Source organism: Pinus tabuliformis, chromosome 8 (assembly GCF_031772625.1).
Source record: "Pinus tabuliformis cultivar Carrire ecotype Pingquan chromosome 8, CPIR1, whole genome shotgun sequence".
NCBI lineage: Eukaryota > Viridiplantae > Streptophyta > Pinopsida > Pinales > Pinaceae > Pinus > Pinus tabuliformis.
In genome coordinates, this window is record NC_142294.1 from 1,866,592,873 (window position 1) to 1,866,613,349 (window position 20,477).

Below are 20,477 nucleotides of genomic sequence, written 5' to 3' on the forward strand. Positions count from 1 at the left end.
TGGAATCATTGGGTGCTTAATGCTTTGAGGGAAGGTGAAGATAGGAATTTCATTTGCTGGGAAGGAGATGCTGGATTGGAGCCCTTTGGGTTGTATCTCTTCCTGAACCTTGTTATTCATCAATAAAGCTATCTTGGTTTCTCCTATATACTGGTGTATCTTTGATGTATGATTGCATTAGTATGTTTAGTTTATTTCTAATCTTGAACTAGTTATGAATATGAATCTATGTCTTTGTGTAGTGTTCTCCTCTTGTGATCTTGCAGAAACCTCTTGAAGGTGGGCGAGCGAGAAGGCAATTAGCTGGGAACTCCCAAAGAGAATAGAAACCGGATCGAGGGACAAACGGAAGACACCGGTTAGTCCATCCATCTCTCTTCACTCTTAATTCATAAAGGAAGAATACTAGAGTAGCTGTTTCTGTTTTTTGCTAAGGCACTGTCACACCTTAGGTGGATAGGATCGTCCTGCATAGGCATTTTTCCCCACAACAAATTGGAAACTCCGCTGGGGAGATCTGTTTAGTCATTTTATTTGTGTTTCCATCATTGTTTGTTTCATAGACTCAACAGCAACAATCGAACTGCATCTGCTATTCTCAGATGCAAAGTAGACAGCTGCTGCTTTGATCCAATCACTGGATTTGTCTATGAGTTGAACAATGGACTCACAAATGATTTGATGATCCTTTGTGATAGATCTTAGCCCTTCCTCAAAGCATCCCCTTGATTGTACCTTGTTTGTTGCTTTGATTTGGCCTGAAACTGTAGATTAAATAGCAAACTGTGACCCAGAACCCAGTGAGAAACTCTCGTTTCTCCTTCAACGCAGACCATGTGAAGAGGTTCTGCATTTCAACGCAGGTCCCGTGAAGGCTACCTGCGCTGAATGTCAAAACCCCTGTGTTGAGGGTGCGCTGATCTAGTTACGCCTTGTGCAGCTGGAGTTCTCTGCTCTGTTTTGCCTTGTTTTGATCTCTGATTTTTGCAGCCTGTAACCAGCATAGGTACCTGTCTGATAACTCCTTTTCTCTGCTTAAATTCCGCCTCCTTTTGTACAAAAAGACTGTGAGTGTTTTTATGTGTTTGTGGCATCATTTGCAGTTTTCCTTTGCAAGAGTGAAATAATCGTCCTGTAGCCCTTGATTCAGATCTGTTGATTGTGATCTTAGGAGAGAGTTCATTGGCTGATTACAGTTGATTATACATTTACTTTTGCTTTTGGTTTGAGTTTGTCTCTTTTGAGTGTCGAAACAAATGTTCATTTTGAAAATTGTAAAGTGTTGTAATCTCTTCTACCCTCTCTGATTTCGAAAAAGTAAACTTGCTTGTATTTGTCATTTAAAAGAAAATTCAAAGTTGTACAAAAAGCTTTCTTTGTAGGCATCAATACTAAGAAAGCAGAAAACAAACACCTGCATTGTGCATTTGCATCTTGATAGTTTGCATGTTTGATTTAGGAAAAGTGCATTAGAGTGTGCTGATTTCTCTTTGAGAAAAGATGGTGTCTTTCTTTTCCCTTTGTAGCTAGGATTTTCATAGTTGAAAAGATATAAAGTTTGCTTATCATATTTAGACTGCATTTAGGAATTGTATCATACATCTCGTGGTGATCCAGAAAGGCAAACTTCTAAAAAGATCAACTTAAAATAAATTGAATGAACTTAACAACGCTTTGCAACATAACGCACAACATAGAGGTATAGGCTAGAGACGTGTTCCGGCGTCGTAAAGCCTGGTGACTGTCGATCTCGTTGATGGTGGGTGATTCCTCCTGAGGGACGATAGCGCCAGTACGGATTGTGCTCCCACGTACCGTCGCGTATATATTGGGAGACCCCTATAGGCATAAAACCTTTATCCTTAGGAAGCCGTGTCGGCCGCCCTACTGATCGCAATGCACTGAACACAGCATTCAGGAAGATCGATCGCCCGTACCCTAAAAAGTATTCTACGGTTTTGCCAAAAGTTTGGCACACCCTCTACCTAGAACTCCAGAGCAGTTCCTTTTGGCCTTTTTCAGACTCTATAACAGAAAAAGTCCATCCGAGCATTTGTCACTTCGGGCTCGTTAAAACATCGAAGGAGACTAGAGTCATCTTTATCTTTTTCTCAACTCTTTAAAATTGAAAAAGCAAGTTGTGTCTAAAGCGTCGTTAAAATTTATTTTAAATGGAACAATCACCCCTATTCCTGCGTTGATCTTTAGGTTTTGAAAATGGAACACAACAACCAAGGAATTCCCCTTGGTGGAAATCCTAGTCCCTTCTCCTCTTGGGGAGATGTTGGTGCGCCCCATATGGCCACATTGTCGCTTCCAGGACTGACAATTGGCCTGCTGGTCTGGCTCTTCTCAACCAATGTCATTCAGAACACCACTATTCCTGAACAGTCGAATCAACAGTTAGACCAGACCAGAGTTACCCACCAGCCTTCTACTTCATCTAATTCTCCCTCTCCTCCTTCCTCTTCGCTTGACGGAACTGGTAAAACAAAAAACCAAGTTCCTAAGGAGAAGAAGGAAAAGAAGAAGAAAGAGAAGAAGAAGAAGGAGCCAAAGGCGACTGGGGGCAAACAAGTGGCGTCTGACAAAAATCCACACACATCACTGACTAGGCCTAAATCGCCATGTGTCATATGCAAGGGAGACCACTTCCACAGAGATTGTCCCTGCATCCCTTGGATACTAAGGGACTGGTCTCCCGGTTTGCACAATTCGGTGGCGTCAACCTCTGATAGCCATGTTGACAGCTCACCGTCAACTAGTGAAAGTGAAGTCACAGGACAGAGAGGGAAAGCTAGATTTCCCTACAAAGTGTGTGAAGGCGACCATGCCATCCACCATTGTCCCTTCTTAGATGAGGCTAAAAGAGTTTTGGAAGATCGCCCGGTTTTACCAGTGCAACTTCCTCCTGGATATCAAAAACTCCTGCCAAGTCCTTCACCAGTTGAGAACCCGGCTGGCCCGCTCAGGTGGTCAGCCGAAGCACCTATCATTGAAGATGAACCGTCTGAATCCATACCTGACAAAAGTCAAAAGGTTGAGGCGGCAGTTGACCCGGTTTTGCCTTCAGAGGCTCTATCTTTGAATGATACCATCACAGAGGAGAATAAAGACGACACCGTCCAAATTCTCTTCATCAACACAGACTCCGACGAACAAGGGGGCAATTTGCCCATTCCTTTGTCACAGGAAGGAACTTCGTCAGAATCATACCCGGCCGTCTATTCGGTCCCACCACCAAGCAACCTAGTTGTCTCGTTCGACTGGAACCAACTAGGCAGACCCCGTTTGCCAGCAAGCATACCATTCAGAATTATCGTCCAAATATACAGAATGGTAATGGCTGGCACTATCATTAATGAGGGGGCATCTGTGAGTATCCTTTCCTCTATTGCTTGGAAAGCGCTTGGTTCTCCAACGCTTTTGCCTGAAATGAGAAATCTGACAGGCTTTGATAAAGGAACCAGTCGACCTTTAGGGATCCTCCCCAATGTGCCCATAACATTGAAAGGGAAGACCGTTCAAATGAACGTGATGGTCGTTCAAGGACCCTTGGATTATAAACTACTCCTTGGACGAGACTATATATATTGCATGGGAGCCATCGTCTCCTCACTCTTTAGAGTAATGTGTTTTCCGTACGAAGGAAGAGTGGTCGAGCTCGTGGACCAGCTTTCATTTCCCAGATCATGCATCACAAATAGTCATATACCATCCCTAAATGATCTCTTCACGCAAGAAATTTCTCAACCCACAGTCCGTCCTGATGAGCGCGAGTAATCTGGGAGGATATGACTGGAACCCAGGGGGCATGCGTCCTGGTCTGCTTTGGCAGGAAAACTTTGGGTATAGGGCAGGTTTCCGCGGGAGAATATGACTAGTCCGTACCCCGTCCGTGATTGGAAGAGGGGTTGTTCTAGAATAAGATTCTTTTGTCAAAGTTATGTGAGTTGGCGGGCATCGTCGCTCACCTTTGTCTATTTCGGTAGACATTGCCGAGGAAGTGTTTTATTCATGGTCGCGAATGGAGCAATCTTTGGTAACCTGAAAGAGGTAGGCCTCTCTCGGTAAAACAATTGTTTTGCCGGACTAAAGTAGGGCTAACCTTGAAACTTTGTTTTATACCTGGGGGCCTGCAAACCTTTCGGAGTGCAAGCAAGGGGCGGCTATTTATTTTTTAAATTTTTAGGTCCTCCCTTTAAACCTGTAGGTCTAACCCTTTAAACTCGTAGGATTAGTTGTTTCCGAACTTGCATAATGAAAGGATGCGGGGCATAGCTTTGGTAAGGCGCAAGCTCCATAAAAAATGGAATCTTACATGAGACATTCTTATCATATGACTGGATGATTCGAGCAGTTTTAGAACACAGTTCATGCTTGTTAAAAAATAAACGCAAGATTCGAGCAGTTTTATCGTATAGTTCATGCTCGTTAAAAAATAAACATAAGATCGAGCAAGTGTTTCAATCCGCATTTAAGCTCGTTAAAAAATGAACTATCCCGGTAAATAACCACAGTGAATGTAATATCATCAGCCATTAAAGCCTTGGTCGTGTTTGCACCGTCACCTCCACTTTTCCATTGGCCAATCATTCACCTCCATATGATTGTTTACCCATTTTGAGGAACAGCTGCGAAGAGTGATTTCACTAGCCATCCTTGTGACACTGCCGTGATTGGAAAATTCCAACCTGTACCTGGAATCAGCTGCTAACCCTTTTATCACTCGTTCCTCAAAAGACGAGTCTTCTTTAAGCTCTTTTCATCTGACTCGTAAAATATGAAAAGATTGCTGAGTCCTTGGCCTTCCAACTCGTTAAAGGGACAGGAAGTGCTATCCCTCCTCTAGATTTTAATCTTTTTGGACCTGAGGGATTATTGCACAAAAAGATCGAGCGCTTGTTTTATTCGGCTCGTTAAAACTATCGAAAACTCATCCCTTCTGTATTGTTTTATACTTTTCCAGACCTAAGGGATTAGATGACGAAAAAGGACTTTTGGAGTTAACTTTATGTACCTTTTCAGACTCTCTAAAAATGAAAAGGACCGATTTATCTTTGTCGTTAGACTCGTTAAAATCATTAAATAGCGACAAACTTGTCTTTAGACGAGAACGAGTTTCACTATCGCTAGGCTCGTTAAAACATAATGATGGGCTTGCCCGAAGGGCAAGTTATAGAACAAGCATATGTTATCCTCCTCAAGCTTGACAAAAATAAAGAGGTACTGGTCAACAATGACTGGGGAAAATTGGGAGAAACTCAAGAAAAATTTGATGGTAGCAAGTCGCTCTTGAACATGACACTTTTCCTCCGTACCACAGTCGGGTTGGGTTGTTTCATTCACCGGTCACATCACCATGGTCTCGCCATACCATCCATATTTGGGGTAATGCTATCGATCCATCGCATAAGTGTCGCCATATGTTCAAGAGAAGTCGTTCAGAGAAGTCAACCGTGTCCCATCCACTGCCATACATTATCCTACATCCTTTCATGACCGCCACCCTGAATCATATGTCATCAGATCGTTTTCACCTCCATCAAAATCATTAGCTCCGTTCCGTGTCATTGATGTGGGATTCATTAAGGCCCTCCTTTGACGGATCGCTTCTTGTTGACATCAACTCAGTATCCAAGAAGTTGATCTAAGAACAACCCCTTCAGTACTTTGAAGCTTGCATGCCTCAATGGCAAGTTTCTCACTTCCGGCGACAGGTATACATCAATGACCTTCGACCGAAAGATTTTGCATGGTGTTTGACGCCGAGTCCTTTATTCACACCACGTGAATTGTATTGCAGTACCTTGAGGGTCATTATCATTATCGGTGATTCCTCTCGCGCTTGTCAATGGTTTACCTCATTGACCCGTAATCAAGCGATTTCTTTCCATGTTCGACTTCAGAACATTTCTCACATGGATCGACTTGTACTTAGAGTGAAGATCGAACGAGTTTGAAGACCCCGGATCTAGTTTCATCCATCCAGGCTGCGATATATATTCAGAAAAGATAAAGACATTGACATGTACATCATTGCAGCAGATAATCATCCTACCCAAAGGATGATAATTTCATCAAAATTATCAGTCTACCATCAGACGATTGTCTGTTCTATGTACAGAAAAGTGAATTTATAAAGCTGAGCATGGGAATTCCCGCCTCAGCTAGATCATGAAAGCAGTATGAAAAATAATGTATTGTATTGTATCTTATTACAGGTCTCCTCCCAGCATTGGATGAACTTCGGATCCTCCTGATAAAGCATTTCACCCGATAAACGACCTCATACTTTAGGGGGCAACTGTTATAGACATTTTTGTGCCTTACATCATTGAGCATGAAATGTCCATAATCTAAGGGATCCAAAGTCCCTAAACATGTTGTTCCTACCCCTAGAGGAACAAGGCTAACAAACCACAGCAATTCACAAAAGTTCTCCACCAGAAACTGCTCAAAAACAAGTCAATTCAGGATCAATTCAGTGGCTCCACTAGCTGTCTGCGCTAAAATGCAAAGTCAACACTGGCTACCTGCACTACAACGTAGGTAGAAGCACTACCAGGGTGCGCTGAGCGAGAGTTGACAAATGGCAAGTTCATTCAGCAAGGTGTCAAGACCGAGGAAGCTTCCAGAATCTTCCTCAATGACACTTGCCTCAGTGAATTCGACTAGTGATGAGTAAGAGGTTCCCAATCTCCAAGTGGAAGCAAGAACCTCCAAGTGGAATCAAGAACTGATAGAGGGAGAGGACACTAGTCAGATCTCAAGCTGACTCATCCTCTCTCCAAACATCTATATATGGATCTCTCCTCCATGAGATCTAGAGGCTGGAATTTTGTTATTGCAAAGAATTGTTGTTGGTTTGAGATTGGAATCATTGGGTGCTTAATGCTTTGAGGGAAGGTGAAGATAGGAATTTCATTTGCTGGGAAGGAGATGCTGGATTGGAGCCCTCTGGGTTGTATCTCTTCCTGAACCTTGTTATTCATCAATAAAGCTATCTTGGTTTCTCCTATATACTGGTGTATCTTTGATGTATAATTGAATTAGTATGTTTAGTTTATTTCTAATCCTGAACTAGTTATGAATATGAATCTATGTCTTTGTGTAGTGTTCTCCTCTTGTGATCTTGCAGAAACCTCTTGAAGCTGGGCGAGCGAGAAGGCAAGTAGCTGGGAACTCCCAAAGAGAAGAGAAACCGGATCGAGGGACAAACGGAAGACACCGGTTAGTCCATCCATCTCTCTTCACTCTTAATTCATAAAGGAAGAATACTAGAGTAGCTGTTTCTGTTTGTTGCTAAGGCACTGTCACACCTTAGGTGGATAGGATCGTCCTGCATAGGCATTTTTCCCCACAACAAGAGGACACGTAGCAACGGAGGAGTGTGAGGAAACCGCTTTATCGGGTGGTTAACCCTCGTGTGTCTTGTCAACCTGAAATCTACCGTGAACTGTTGGATCTTTCGGGAGAAGATCAACATCTAAGCAATTAGAATTTTAAAAAATGAAAAGCAAATAAAAAACATTCAAATTTTACATTAGTCTGGCAATTTGATCATCGAGGAGAATGCACAGGAAGATTATGACATGCTTCATCTTCACTTCTCAGATTAGTAGATAGAACATTTTGGGAGTTAATTTCTAGACGTCTATTAAAACAAGTTGTATCCTACCCGAAGAGAATAAAATAACATAAGTTTAGTAAAAAAAACTTTGTAAATATAGGAATGTAGTAGAACAAACATTATTGCAGTGAAAATCAAAATATAATTGTGTTACCTCCATTGTGCCATGTGAAATGTTATCAGGGATGACTGATTCACTTGGTGGGAGCACATTACTTTGATAAGCGGGATTTGAAGGTCGTTTGTTTCGAGCAACTGGATCCAAATTATCAAAAAAATGGCCAAGTAAACTATTACGCAAATCATCACACAAAATGTCATCATTATCTCCACCATGGATGTTTTGCAACCTTTGGCCATCAGAACATGCAATTGGACACACAGAAGGGTTAGGGTGGACATTTACATCCACAATATTAATATGGCGTTCTTCCTGATTGCAAGATGTTTCCCTAATGTTATGAACATTTTCAAAAGAGCATCGAACAACAAGATTATGCTGAGGAGGAGCATATCCTGATAATGAACTATCAACAGGAAATGTTCTTTCCATTATATCATCCATAGTACGATACTTACAAGGAATTATAGAATCATTTTGAAGAGTGGCTTCACTCGTTTTTCTGTTATATGTAGCTCTCCTATGCTCATTTATTGCATCCTTATTTTGTTGATACCGTAAATGGCAACTTTCAATAGACCTCTATTGTGATTGTGATGACAAAGTTATTTTTCTTGTACGCATGCCTATGCCTTCAGATGACATGTCTACAATGAATAATAAAATATTCATTATGGAACCATAAACATGGAACATAAAAAGTGTATATGTTATTTTTCTCCAACCATATAAACTTATCAAAATGTATAAGGCTTTTTCCAAATGCCTAAAAACAAAGACAAAAAATTTAAAAACGGAAAAAAAAGGAAATGAATTCTCCCAAATGGCTTAACAAGAAAGTCTAAATTTCCATGTATCATATTATAATCAAAATGGAACCCATACTATTGGGACACAAGAATCTAAAAATTTGGAACTATATATACTATCAAAATATAAATATAAATATTAAAATGAACATAAACATATAACATTGTTTGACAATCAATGACAAAAACCAATACAAATAATATGTATAACATAAACCATAGAAATTATAATTATACAAACAAAAAAAATGCATAACATCGAGAAACATTTACATGTAAATAAGAAAACTTTAGCAGAAACAATATTAAATATTTTATATCACAAAGATCGATACAAACATAATCTTAAAGTATTACCATAAAGACACATAGTATGTATAGAGGCAAAAATGGAAATATTTTCCTCAACCACAGAGACTATATAAAATGGAATTATTTATAAGAACTCCTAAGAATACTAATATCCTAAGTATCCATCACCATATCTAATGGTGGAATCTCATCAACAGAATCCATACGGGCAGCGATTGCAAAAACATCTCCATACTCAATCAAATCATTGCAGTCCTCCAATGCTGGGTACCAAAGCCGAGGCATTTGCTCATTAGTTGAATTATCAATATCTATTGGAAAACAGATGCGAGTTACCATGTCATATAATAGGAAAGGAACTTCACTGCAGTTTCACATAAGAACTAGACCATGGACTGTTCGGAATGGAAGATAGCCAAGACATTTGATATTTATATCTGTAGAAATTTCTTCCAACAACTTCCATATGAAACCCCAATCATCTTCAAAGTAGTCAATTCTTCGTTCAACACACGGTTGACCAAATTGGAAATGATTTAATTCTTCAATTGACCATATAGAAGTGGACCCATCATTGACAAGGCATATCAACTGATTCATGTATATTACTAATGACACACAATTTATGTCACTGATTGGAACAAATGAAAAACCTCACTCATTTTTTATTACATCAAACCAGTAGATTGTATACCCGTACCGAGGATAATCTTCGTACTACTTGTTGAGATACAGCCAAAACAATTTACTTTTATAAAACACTACATTCTTAGGGGGTGAAGTGCCACCAAATGGAACTACAACCCTTTGCCATACCCTATGAAGACTACTACAAACATAAAATTCAGACTGCATTCCATCATAGATATGTTTTAGAACAACCCAGTCATATTTTCTGCTACTTACATTTTCCAATAATGAAAAGAACCCCGAGTCTCCAATTCGTATTGGAACTATGTTTTTAAATGCCTTTGTAAATGGATTCGTTACAAAATATTTGTGTGTTTGAGAGCATTCTGTTGGTAAGGATAAAACCATCGTTGGTCCAACAATACACTCTACTTTGTATCCTGAATCTATGAATCCCAAATGAAATTGATATATGTGGCCATTCTGATTAAGGTATTTAGCAACAAAACAATTGTCTTCACTATTGAGGAAACGAACAAGAAATCCAAATTTGTTCGTGGAGACATTCTTGCAACATAAAAAGAAAGAAGGGTTCTGCAAAGCATTCTTCCATTTTTTACACACAGTGCCAAACTTTATCACAACCGATAAAGGGAGCCACAACAAGACAAGTTCAAGAACTTCGAATGGAAGAGAACTCCAAATAGTTGGATCCATGATGAAACAGTGAAATCACCTAACAGTAAAAAAAAAGGCATTTAATATCAACAAAACAATTTAATGTTGAATAAAATTAAAAGTAACATAAATACATAATTTACCATACACAATTTTCCATTTTGCTGAGACTATGTTAACTGAAAACATAGTAATGGATCATAAATCCACCATGATGATAGACATAGTGGAAATAGCCATGGAAGCTGTTGAGACAGTCACTAAGAAGGAAGGACATCTACCGAAAGATGTTAAGAAGGAAGAAACCTACGCAAAGGATTTAACCTTCGGAGAAGGAACACTAGCAAAGGAGTGTTTTACAGAGGATGACCAATCTTTTTAAGCTGTTAGAAGTATGGAGAAGTATCTTTCAGAAGATAAAAACTCTAAAGTAAAGGAGGATGGAGAATGTCTCTTAAATGAAAGAAGCAGTGATTTATTGCAGCAGAAAGAATTTGATAATACATTGATATTTGAAACTGTGACAACGCAGGAACAAGTTCTTGTGGAAGGAGATGAAGTTCAATTTGAAGAGCTGATATGTGAAGCAACAGTTGAGACTGTTGAACCTTATGATTTCCAAACTAATAATTTGTGTATAAATGTAGGAAACATAAGTAATGATGAAATACTTATAAAGTGTCATAGAGAAATTACATTGCTGTAATATTGGTTGGAAAATTTAGAGTAAAGGAATTTGGGCAATTACAAAAGAAAGTATGGGATCGAGGAAGACAAAGATCAGAAGACACATGATCAGGAGATCATGAATATTTTCTACTTTGGGAGTCTGATGCAGGAGCATTCAACCCAAGATAAAATCATTGTAATCCAAGTTCTGGCCACAAGACAAAGAGTCTCGTTATGTAATAAACTGTTTACATGTTTATATATAGAGGAATTCGATTCCGAGTGTGAAAATGTGTGAATCGAGTATTTTATGATTGATTATTGTGTGAACTCGTAGGTTCTGTAATAGAGGTTGCAGGCAGAGTCGAGATGGAGTACAGAGGAGAAGAACGAGCCAGAGGTTCGTAATGGATCTTTGAATCCATTCGAAAGATCAAGTAAAGTCCAGAGTTAGTGATAAAAATCACAGAGGTCAAGCCCAGGAGGGAGTCGCAGCGGAATAGTGATGGGGGAAGAACCTTTGAAGAAAAAAAAAACCACAGAAAAGCATTGAAAATGGTGGAAAAACATAAGTAACAAAGTAGCGGAGGAGTAAGTGTTAATGCACAGTAGTCGTTAGATCTCATAGATCAACGGTCAGGATTAAATCGCAGGAGTGGAAGAATCAGATCGCATTGCAATCTTTCAAAGGCAAGACCGAAGTGCCATTACAACATGTAATGGATGGTCAGACCTGAAACCCTATCGAATGTAACCTAGAACCCCGTCGAGTTCGAAACATTTTTCGGATCAGAGTTTTAAAGTTGAGGAGTGAGGCATAAAGATTAAGCGATAGCCGATACACGATGGCGATAAATCAGAGATCGAAGATCGGGTTGATCGGAGTTCGGAGGAGAGTGTTGTGGAAAAGGAAGCAGAAGACGGACCCGACGAAAATTATATATGCGGGTGCATAGAATTTGAAATCTGCTATATGTGTTCAGAGTGGGATTTCAACGTATTTCCATGTATTTGCAATAGATGTGTTTCCTGAGTCTTTTAAGGCTAAAACATATATTATCATTCTGATAGTTGCATATCAGAGGGGAAGGGGTGATGATATATATATATGTGTGTGTGTGTGTGTGTGTGTGTGTGTGTGTGGTGTGCCACAGAGGAACGATACCGGATTCCGATAAATGTGGTAGCGATATCTGTGCAGAGGCTATATCGAGGTGGAAAAATGTGTGTTTGCGTATGTTTTCCTTTTTAAATGGTTTTATAAGGAAAATAGTGCCGATAAAAGGTTTTGTGGGTTAAATATATGTGTAGCAAATGTTTAAAGAGGGAAGGTTACATATATAAGTGGTTAAAGGGATAATGAAGGTTATGAGGAGGTTTAAGGTCCAGATAGAAGGTTTAAGTGGGGTGATTGAGTTCCGATATAAAGGAACTGAAGATTTGACTCCTGTGAGAATTAAATACCAATGATAAATATTTAAGTAACAAAAAATGCAATATGTTTTATGTTTGTGAGATTTTTCAACATAATTATATATATTTATAACTTTTTTTAATTATTTGAATTTCTTAATATTTATTAAAATACTATTTCTTACTTAATAATGTAATTTATAATTTAAATGTTCTTAACCATTAACAAAATGTGTTTTCTAAAACAATTAATTCTATATGTCTCCATTGTTTAAAAAAAATAATGATATATAACTTGATCTTAATGGGTTGTCTAACAAAATCACATGGCTACCTGTTTTGTATAGTAGTGAATTTATTTTAGTTATATGTTTTAATTACGTAGTTATTTCACTAAGTATATTTTATTTCGAATAAAATTAAAAGTAACATAAATACATAATTTACCATACACAATTTTCCATTTTGTTAAGGATAAGAAATGTTAATGGTTGTGTAAAAATGAAATTTGAACTAATAAAAACTAGTTGGTCAACAACTTGGTTTTTTTTCTAGATTCAAGATCACATGGCTACCTATTTTGTATAGTAGTGAATTTATTTTAGTTATATGTTTTAATTATGTAGTTATTTTAGTGAATTAATTATGTAGTTATTATTTTAGTGAATTAATTATGTAGTTATTTTAGTTATTATGTTTTAATTATGAATGTAATGTTTTAATCTAAAATTGAAAAGATTTGTTTCAGGGATTACGAATCATAATGAATCCAAAAATATCATTATTCTCTTATATAATTATATTATTCTATTTCTTTAAAAAAAATGTTTAAACCATTCTCAATAGTGAACAATTATAGTGAACAATTAATTAGGTTAATTATGAGTAATTTAAATATATTTACAAATAATATAGACTTATTCATAAAGTAATATGAATACAAAGACAATATTGATATGCAAAAAAATAGTCATAATTACTTGCAAATTATGACTGAGTAGTGTATTCTGCATATCATAGATGCAGGCGGAGTGTGCAGTAATTAACCGAAGGAGCAGAACCTGAAGAAACCCCAAAAACATGTCGGAGTGGTTTTTAAACAGTGTAAGCGGATTATCAGGTGGAGGAAGAATGGTAAGTGGTATCAGAGGGTGAGCACCCGATTCCACTTAGTGTTTGACACGTAGCAGCGAGCAGAGTGGGGAAACCGCTTTATCAGGTGGTTAAACCCCATGCATGTTGGCAACCCGAAACCAATGTAAAGCGTTGGATCTACGGGAGCAGATCAACGGTGGAGGATAATGCGAAGGCCCATGAGTGGACCCGACGATATTTATAAATGCGGATGTATAAATTTTGAGATCCGCTTATATGGTTCGGAGTGGAAATTTAATGTATTTCCTTTGTATTTCTATAAAGTGTTGTGTTGAGGCCTTTTATGAAAAAGTGTTATTGAAACGTTCACTAATTTATAACCTCGAGTGGTATTTCGGGCGGCAAAGCAGTGGTAAGCGGTATCGAGAGTTTTGGCTCCGATTCCACAAATCAGAGGACACGTAGTAGCGGAGGAGTGTGGGGAAACCACTCTATCGAGCGGTTAACCCCCGTATGTCTTGTCAACCTGAAATCTACCGTGAACCGCTGGATCTTTCGGGAGAAGATCAACGGTAGAGAAGTAATAAATTTTGGGAGAGCATTTAAAAAAAGACTAGAACCTTCTTTTTTCTACGGGCTAGTGATATCACGAAGAATTTATACACAATCGATTCCCTTCTTTTTTCTACGGGCTAGTCATCTCATTTGAATCAAAGTGGAAAAATATTATGAAAGGAAAATCTGTAGATACCTGTAAGATGAAATGGTGGCTCTTATTGTCTATCCATTATGAATCCTTCGATCATACTTGATTCTCTACACCTTCTCCACAACTACTTCATTTCTACTTCATTTCCCAATATCTCACATTCCTTCTTTCCTTCATGTAATGAAATTTAACATCAGAATTTAGGAAATAATTCAATCAGATACAAACTACACCAAATTATCAGAAACAGCCGCGAGAGCATGGGCATGGAAACAATTAAAAATGCAATCACTGAGAAAGCTTTTCTCCAATGCTAAAACTTGAAAAAAATAGTAGGTAGAGAAAAGGAAGGCTATGAAAGATTTGTCACCTTTTTTACCAGATAGAAGTCGAGAGAAGCCCTTCAAATCTTCAGAGTAATCCTTCCAGCATTCCAATAATCCTTCAACAATTCCAACAACCTTAAGTGCTAACAAAGAAATGCATGCATCCACGGAGCTTTTGATTATAATATATGGAATGGGGTTAATGACAATTTGAAACGCTCAAGATCGGTCATGGAGGGGGAGAGTTATCCTTCCAGCATTCCAATAATCCTTCAACAATTCCAACAACCTTAAGTGCTAACAAAGAAATGCATGCATCCACGGAGCTTTTGATTATAATATATGGAATGGGGTTAATGACAATTTGAAACGCTCAAGATCGGTCATGGAGGGGGAGAGTTATTTCCATTGCGGATTAATGGAACGATGGGTGGAATGGTGAAATTGATGGACCCCTGTTCTTTGGAAAAAAAACAGTTGGCAAATGGTTGAAGACGCTTAAGTTTAAGAATGTGAATAGACATATGTTTCAGAATCGGGTTTGAATATATGTTTTATAATTTGTTTAAAATATATTTCTCAGAGCTGAAAAAACACTTGGCAAATGGTTGAAGACGCATAAGTTTAAGAATGTAAACAGACATACGTTTTAGAATCAATGCCGGTTGGAATATATATTTTATAATTTTTTTAAATACATTTCTCACTAATCAACATACGTGGTTATCAACAAGAGGTACAGTAAATTTTTAATCATTCTTTGTAAAAAATTAATTTAAGTATGCTTTAAACATGTGATTTAGACATGCAAGTTAGTGGGGTGAATTCTATCCATTGATATAGTGACGATTACGAGAATATACTAGTATCTTTCAATTTAAACCATCCGACCAAAAAGATTAACTAAGAAAATGATTAAAGTGCCCAACTCCAATAAGAAAAACGCCGTAATAATATAAAAAATAAAAATAAAAAATAACAATTACCAACCAATTATAATAATAATGTATCAATAATATTTCAAATTTTATGAAAGGTTTTTTTATTGTAACGTTTAATAACTTACAAATTACTAAATTAGTATTTTATTATTATGGACACTACGAAATGCGAAGTTTCTCTCCCCAACACTTTAAACCCTAGAAAACAATAAGTCTAGCTTACCCGCTAATGCTGAAAATGTTACTTGGAGAGCTCGATTCGGAACGTGGCCTCCATTGATCTCTCTCGTACGTTTTCCAATCAGGTGATTGATTTTTGTTGTATTTTTCCCATTCTTCCGACCATGTCATGAATCTGCTTCCTTTGAAGAAAACATCTGCAGAAATTTTGAGAGCGTCGTTCATGGTTGTCACATACATTTCAAACTCTCCAAGACATTGTAGGCTTTCGTGTTGGCCTTGTTTCAGATTTTCCAGGTCTTTCCAAGCCTCTTCTACATATCCCCAAAAGCACGAGTCCACAGTGAGGGACGCAGGCTTGCCGCGGCTTCTTTGACCTCTTGAACTGCCAGTTTTTTCTTTCGCTTCCATCCATTCCTGAAAAACTTTATGGCGTTTGGGTTTTCCATCTGAAAGATAGTTGCGTTTACCCTTAGACATGCGATAATAAAATGCAATATCGAGAGGCTCTACAAGTTTTCTGTATGTAGTGCCAGCAAGTTTTCTGATTGGAAATCACTTGGCAACTAGTGATTCTCACACATTTCAATAATATCATCCCAAAAGTTGCCGAGCTTTTCCCTAGGCAAATTCGCATCGATATCGCTCTTCATGTCATGGTTCTTGAAGACATCATAATATCCGATGCCACGGTTCTTCTCACAACGCTCTTTATACCATTCAATCTCTGCCATAAGACTTTGCTTTTGGCTTAATTCAGTAGCTAGCTTATCAACATTTCTGAGGAAACTGTCTTCAATTTCTCCAGCTTTTCGTAGGGCACCCTGTGCACCATCATTCTGTGCAAAGTTATCATCACCATTTCAACAACACCAAGAATCAATTAGCATGCCTGAACGAAAAACGTAAAATTCAAAAGTGCAGATAAAGAGAGTGCTACAATGGAACCTTATATCAAATCTTAAAAGGCCCTGAACTAGGGAAAACAACATGCACAGTAAAGACTGGGAGTTCCTTAAATTCAAATCTTGTGACACAGAAAAGCTCCAACACCAATAGCTTCCAGCTGTTATGAAATACCCATCTCGTAAGAGGATTCTGAACTGGAATTCACTATTCGTATCCCTCTTATGGAGTTTTGCATAACCTCCTCCAAAACAGAACCATACCTTATGTGCTCTGAAACACAGGCCTGTACAATCTCCTCAAAAGAAGTTTGTTGGCTTTGCATTATCAAACGAAGCATTTCCAAAACCGTCTGAGCGTTTTCAACATAAGCTGCACCATTACTTGAGCAAAGCATGTAAGTGCCAAAAGATCTGTATGGGCTGCTTGGAGAAACAAGGGCATGATTCAAAAGAGTCCTGGCAGCATCTTGAATTAAAGAATCAGGCACATTTATGCCCTGCCAATAAGAACAAATAGTAGTAAAGGGCTTAGCAATTGACTCAATCGGTGGAAGGAGCATCCTAGGAACAATATCATGCTTGGAAACCACGTGACAAAAGTTGCCTCTCCAATTCTCACGCCCAACTGCTTCAACAAGCCTTTCATTCCCGACCAGAGGGCAACCAAACGTGAAACAAAAGGGAGAGATTTGCCTTAGCCTCTTTTCCAGAACCCATAATGTGGCCAATGTTGCAAATGCCCCTCCTATGGAATGACCCAAAAATATGATGGGTTTGAGTTTCCTTTGTTTGGAGTCCTTGTAAATCTGCAACTGATGTGGCCAATGTTGCAATTGCCCCTCCTATGGAATGACCCACAAATATGATGGTTTGAGTTTCCTTTGTTTGGAGTCCTTGTAAATCTGCAACTGATTGATCATGTAATACAGAGTACAATGTTACTTTTCTTTTTGAATTTCAAAAAAATGCTCCTAATGAAGTAAACCCTGTTTTTAAGAAACTAAGGTCAATTTGTCCTTAAAGCTGTACATAGATATATCAATTTACCTTGCTTGGAAATCAGTTTTCTCCATCATATGGAGGAACAGCGTAAGAGCTCCTGGATGAAAGAGGGCTGGATTGAGGCAACCAGAGAAGACATTTTGAACAGTCTGTATATTGTCCTCTCCACATTTACTCTGGTTGACAATGAAATCTTCTACTCTGGTTGACAATGAAATCTTCTACTCTTTGAAACGAAGCGAAAGCAACACATACGAAATCTTCATACTCATTCACAATAAAGCCCTCTGAATTTGCATGAAGAGACTCTTCCCAAACCTTCCGCAGTAGTCCATATGAGACAAGAAAAGTCGCAATGTCCTGACCAACAGTGAACCTGCATCAACATTTCTGTAAATCATCACCATATAGGCTCTATGTGCAGGAATGGGCCCTTCTGAATTTAGATTTGTGTGCATTAAATGGGTAGAAATTGCAAAGCTTTGCAAGGTGAGAAATGTTGACCATGGATAAGTGAGCATGGAATTTTTGTCAACTTATATTTTTTACACTATATGTGCCAGTTGGACACAGTTGGGTAAATAAGGAGAAATGGGGGAGATGACCAGATCTAACAAAAACACAACATTACTCTGATTACTTGATGTGAAGAACCAAGATGCGAATGAAAAAAATTAACAGAACATAAACATAAATAAAAATTGATGGTAATGATAATGCACAAATAAAAACTGAAAATAATGTATTATTAAAATAAATAAAAATGTAATTAAAATAAGTGAAAAACTTAGGTGTTGAAGTTAATGAATATAAATGGAAAAAAAATACCCAGCCTCCATACTGACAAATTAATTTCAAGATTGACAGAGGGAAGCCTATGACAAAAACAAGCAGATCGTGCCAAGAGAAGAGAAAACGATTGTCGAAGCTCATGCTTACTGTGGAGTTTTCGTTTCTGATTCCATGGCCTGCTATTGCTACTGGATTTACTTCACAATGGTCTCGGATCTCAGAGCTGAAAATACACAATGGGTTCTTTCTTTATATAGAAATGGAAGGAGCCGAGTAATATCCTAGAAATATAAAAATGGAAGGAACTGAGTAATATCGTGGAAGTACAGAGGAAAAAAGACTCCAATATTTTTAATGGGTGGGTCCCGAGCTAAATTCAATAAGTCCACATATTTTCAGGACGAGGAAATATCCTGGAATAGGGAGGCCCCGAGAAATTTAATGACTACGGAGTTTTTAGGCAATTGTGAATAGAGTGCCATCTTAGATTATTATAAATTGAAAGACCTGTGCACACTCGTGAAAGTAGTGAATGGGTGGACCGAGGAGGAAAAAATTATTCACTATGGCTACCCAAAAGGAAGGGAATTATTAGGAATTATGTTGTCCGTAATTTGTTTATTATTATTGGCTGGACTCCAAGATCTTGTCTATTTGATATAGAAAATCAATTATAAAATAATTATATTTTATTTGAAGATAGCGATATGTGTATTTTTTATATATTTAAATACTTGTAACACAGAATCAATCACAAAAAAAATCGGTCAAACATATTTTAATAGATAATGGTTTTCTTCATATTAATTTAATTTCAATAAATGAGGGAAGGTTTTGTTAAGTAAAAATTAAATTGATTTTAATTTCAAATTTATTAAGCATTAAATCAAATCAAATTTCAACCCATAATATATCTATATATATATATATATATATATATATATATAATTTTTATCAATTATTTTTACTAAAGCTATATATGATAATGATGGTGGTTAACGTCTATTGAGACCAAACTTTGGTCCATCGGACCTAAAGAAACGAATTATTTTGTTTGATTTAAGATTTTATTTTTACCCTCAAAAAGTTTGGAGAGAAGCCTCCCGAGCTTACTGTAATTTTCACAACTTAAAAGGCTAGGAAGGTCAGTATTGCAACAAAGATTTTGAAACTGAGATCTAATGTGGTTGTACATGGGGCACTCTAAGAGGAAGTGATTTTCATCCTCAATGCACATATTCTCACAGAGATGGCAGAACCTTTCCATCCATGGTGTTTTAGGAACTACCCAACAACCTGTTTCACTATGGAGGTCATGAGAGTTCGTTCTAATCTTGGCTATATTAATTTTCTTCTTTGAGCTAGTTAAAACAGAGAGATACTTTTGATCTTCTAGGGTGGGGTTGATGAGCTCCTTATAATATCTTAATTTTCTTTTAGCTGCTAAATATTTCTCACACCACATTTTTTCTTTGAACTTAGAAGTAACAATATTTTTAATGTTATTAATGTTTTGCAATGCAACATTCTCGTCGATCTCCCAATGGTTTAGCCAAGTCCTGGTGTCTTTATACCAACCTCGTTTGAGCCTTAGGTGGTTTTGGCTAGAATTGAAAGCTAGCTTAGGAAGTCTATGGTCTCCTATTTTATTGAGTTTGTGCTTGTACAACAGAAGCCTAGTCATAGCTGGGCTCTCGATAGGGGAAGACCCACTTCTATAAGGAGAATAGGATAGGGTGTGTTTCTTTTAATTTTTAGGTTATACGTTATAAAACACTTTTGGATTTGCTCAATCTTTCTCTAGGATTCTCTAGAGATGCTACAACCCCAAACCTCACATCCATATAAGATAACTGGAGTGACTAAAGTTTCAAAGAGGAACTTCTTTCTATCCCACATTACAAGGTTTGCCATTTTACAATTATTTTCAAGACCAAAATAAGCCTTCCATCCCCCATTAATCCTTTTCTCAATGCTATAGTTCCAGTTGAGCTTGTGATGAATATCAATTCCTAGGTACTTGTAGGAAGACACTTCCTCCAAGCTACTATTGTCATACATAAAATTAGCGTAAGTGTCCTTCTTGGATTTGATAGTCATAACTTTTGTTTTGTCAGTGTTAACAATCATACCCATGGTAGAGCAGAAATCCCTAAGAAGTATAAGTTGCTTATCAAGATCAGATGGGCACCTTGTGAGAAGAACAATATTGTTAGCATAGAGAAGAAGGATGATTACTATCCTAGCTAAGATCATGCT

The 20,477-nt window shown here is 37.7% G+C and overlaps 1 pseudogene; it reads right to left on the reverse strand.

Annotated features, from left to right (window-relative positions):
• Positions 1-9,028: 9,028 nt before the first annotated feature.
• LOC149243774 (lipase-like PAD4) lies at positions 9,029-18,596 on the reverse strand (annotated as a pseudogene).
• Between the last annotated feature and the right edge of the window lie 1,881 nt (positions 18,597-20,477).